This window comes from Physcomitrium patens, chromosome 21 (assembly GCF_059467195.1).
Source record: "Physcomitrium patens ecotype Gransden chromosome 21, ASM5946719v1, whole genome shotgun sequence".
NCBI lineage: Eukaryota > Viridiplantae > Streptophyta > Bryopsida > Funariales > Funariaceae > Physcomitrium > Physcomitrium patens.
Window position 1 is genome coordinate 12159070 of NC_143430.1, and position 4474 is coordinate 12163543.

The window sequence follows — 4474 nt, forward strand, 5'->3', positions numbered from 1 at the left end:
ATGGAGAAGCTAAACACATTCCTCTGCATTGTTCAAAGAAACAAACTAATCACAAAATGAGTAGCATGGTTATCAAAGAAGACAATTTGTCAAAAAATGAGTTTCTTTAATTACAATAGAAACCATGCGATTGAAATTTTGCATAACTCTTAGTAAAGATCATATTATTTTTTCAAATCCGTCACCTTGTTTTACAATAGAAGTTTATTTAGGATTAAAAAATCTCAAAGTCTTAGCTTTGTTAGATTCAAAAGCCTTAGTTTGTTTTATAGATAAAGATTATGTCAAAAAATAAGAAATATCATTAGTCAAAAAAATTAAACCTATACATTTAGAAGTCATAGATGGTCGTTTGCTAACTTTTGGAGATCTTATGCATGAAACAATTCCTTTAGATGAAGCAAATAAAGATCATAATAACATAGTAATATTTAACGTAATAAGATCTCCATCCAATCAAATTATTTTAGTATTATCTTAGTTAAAAAAGTACAATCTTCAAAAAAATTGGATTTCCAAAAAGATAATTTCCAAAAAGATAGTTTAATCCAAAATTCTATTAGTCAAGTAGAAATATATAAGTCTAGTAATTTAAACCTTTACAAGTAAGTGTTAGAGCTTTTATGCATGTCGCAAAAAAAATATTATCTTTTGCTTTATATGCCACATCCATTTTTAATGGCAAGAAGATATTAAATGATAATCCTAGCTAGTATTAAGATTTCGATTATATTTTTGAAAAGAAAAATATAGATATTCTTTCAAAGCATCAATCTAATGATTATTCCATGGATCTTTATGAAGGAACTTAATAACTATTTGGACCAATCTATAGCCTATCACAAAACAAGTTGGCTGCATTTAAGGAATACATTGATCAGAACTTGTCTAAGAATTTCATATGTCATTTTGAATCTCCAATCAAGGCTTCCATCTTATTTATGAAGAAAAAAGATGGATCTTTGTGGATGTGTGTCGACTATTAAGGACTCAATAAGATCACCATAAAAAATAGGTATCCTTTATCTTTAATTTCAAGACTTCTTAATCAACTAAATCAAGCAAAGATCTATATAAAAATAAATCTACAAGGAACATATAATCTAGTATGCATTAAAATAGAAGATGAATGGAAAACTATGTTTTGAATTAAGTATGGAAATTTTGAATATAATCTCATGCCTTTTGGACTCACAAATGTACTCATTTTCAGCATCTAATAAATGATGTTTTTTGTGAATTTCTTGATGATTTTATTATCTATTATTTGAATGACAACTTAATTTATTCTAAGAATACAAAAAAGCATAAAGTTCATGTTTGTCATGTGTTATAAAATCTCAAAGAAGCATGATTATATGCCAAATAAAAAAATGTGTATTTCACACTACTCAAGTTGACTTCCTAAGATACATCATTTCTAATGAAGGATTAATAATAGATTTGAAGAAGGTCCAAACTATCATGGATTGAAAAATTTCAAAAACAATAAGAGACGTACAATGCTTTTTGGGCTTTGCTAATTATAATTAGATCTTCATGAAGAATTTTTCTCAAGTTTCAGTTCTACTTACACTTTTGACTTGTAATCACAAACTTAAGTGGAGTAAAGAAGCTGAAAGCATCGTTTGATGTTTTAAAAAAAGAATTTATTTTTAAACCAATATTATATTATGTTGACTTTTTTAAAGATTTTTTTATGAAAATAGATGCATCAAACTTTGCTTTGAACATAATATTATGTGATAAATGAGAACAAATGACAAACTCTATTTAGTAGCTTTTTATTCCAAAAACTTTTCAATAGTCAAGATTAATTATGAAATATATGACAAGAATCCCTTGCAATTATGGATTCATTTCAAGAATGAATTCATTACTTAGAAAGTACCTCGAGTCTAGTCATTGTATATATAGATCACAAGAACCTCAAGTATTTCATGTCAACACATGTTTTAAATTGTAGCCAAATTCATTGGAGCATGTCATTATTAAGATTTGATTTCAAGATCATTTATTAATCGAAAAAATTACAAGGTTTGTTAAATGCCCTTTCTAAGTATTCTTATCTTGTATCAAAAGAAAGAGATGCATCTTTTAATCAATAAAGAATGATTTTTTTGAAGCTCAAGTATTTTACCTTCAAGCAACAAAATCAACATTGATTGTTGATTCAATATTTATCAAGCAAATTCAATCAAATATGTTCTCTAATCCTCTTGTCTATGATATCAAAAATAATTCTTCTAGATTTCATGATACTTTCAAGTTTGAGTTCAAGTATAACCTACTCTATTTTAAAGGACAATTATACATTCAAGAAGGTAAGGCACAATTAACTATTCTTCAAACTCACTATAACTTTTCAAAAGCCGGATATTTTGGATACAATAAGATTTTAGAACTAATATTGAGAGATTTTTAGTGGCTTTAAATGTAAAAGATAGTAAAAGACTTTATATAATCATATGATATTTATTCAAGATCCAAAACTCTTCACCATTGATCTTATAGACTTCTTCAATCTTTACCTATTTCAAAACAATCATGATCTTTTATTTCTATGGATTTTTTCATGAATCTTTTAATTTTAGGTTTGTATGATTCTATATTTGTGGTAGTAGATTATTTTACTAAAATGGCAAAGCTTGTATCATGTACAAAATCTATCACAAATGAAGAAATGACTAAGCTTTTTCATAACAACATCTATTGCTATCACAGATTGCCTAAAGATATTATATCAGATAAGAGGAATCAATTTATATTAAGATTTTGGAGAATCCTTTTCAAGATTTTAAAGGTGGATATAAAGTTCTTTTAACCTTTTTATACTCAAATTGATGGATAAAGAGAACCAATAAATTAAGTTTTGGAGCAATACTTGAGATGCACTATCAACTATCATCAAGATGATTGGACAATTCTTTATCATTGGCAAAGTTTACATATAATAATTTGGTACATACTTCCACTCAAAAAATACCTTTTTTGCCAACTATGGTTATCATCAAAGAGTTGATACTTTTGAACTTTTAAAAGTTGATAATCTTATGACAAAAGATTTGGTAAATCATTTCTCAAAGCTATATGCAACAATGAAGGTACAATTAAAGGAAGCTCAAGAAAAATAAAAAATTAATACAAATACCTATTGCAAGGAATAACTACAATTGAATGTGAATAATAAAGTATGGTTACTTTATCACTATATCAAGACTACTTATCTTTGTAACAAGTTGGATTATTTTAGGTTTGGACTTTTTTCTAATAGTGAATAAATCAATCTTATTATTTATCCATTATATCTACTAAAGTCTATGAAGATCCATCCCATATTTCATGTCTCACTTCTTGATCCATATAAGACAGTGAATATCTTGGGAAGAATACAAATGCCACCTTTTCCTATACAAGTGGATGATAATCAAGAGTTCAAGGTGGAAGAAGTCTTAGATTCAAGGTGGTGCCAAAATAGGTTAAAATATCTTATTCATTGGTGTGGATATGATATTAGTGAACATACTTAGAAGCCAACAAAGAATCTTACAAATGTACTAAAGAGAGTTGAAGCTTTTCATTGAAAACATCCATCAAAATCAAGATGAAGAATACCAAATCTTTGCTATAAAAGAAATAAGATCAAAAGAAAATAACACTCTACTTTCTATTCTTCTTTATATCTTCTATGTATTTGTGATGCTAAAGAGATAGAAAACCAACAACCAACACATTTAATTCAAGAGCATTCATTTGCAAACTTATTAGACAAGACATTGTAATTGTCACAACCTTCAAGACGATAAAATCAAGATGAAAATCTTCAAGAACAACATGTCCTTTCTCGATTAGATGGCAAAATATAACGTTGTCAGAAAAAAGAGAGTTTGCCTTGAGAAAGCACTAAGCTTTTGGCTGACACTAAATTCTCAATTAATCATAAGGTGAAAAATATTCCAAGTTTATTTATAATTTTTTTTATTCCTTTCCATGATATTAAACATAGTAGCAATAAATATCAAATGCCAAGCTTGTAGTAATAGTAAAAGATGTAGCAATAAATAAAAATAACCAGACCTCCAGTAATAATAAAAGTTATAGCAGTAAATAATAATTACTAGACCTTTAGTAATAGTAAAATTTATAGCAATAAATAATAATTACCAAACCTCCAATAATAGTAAAATCAATCAGTAATTTTTAAATCTTTCATAATTTCCAAAACCCTTTTTGTGGTAATAAAATCCTTGTAATTCCAAAATTCCTTCAATCCTGAATCCCTTTGATGCACTGAACTTTAAAATTTGATGATTCTCAATCCAATCGTTAGATTGAGTTCAAATTTTTTTGAAAAGTAAGGCAGTACCCTTAACTCTTTTATATCCAATTTTTAATTGTCGATTTTTTATAAAACTCTAGATAACACAATTTTAGTAGTACGGCCTTTACATGTTGACTTACAAACACTTATGTA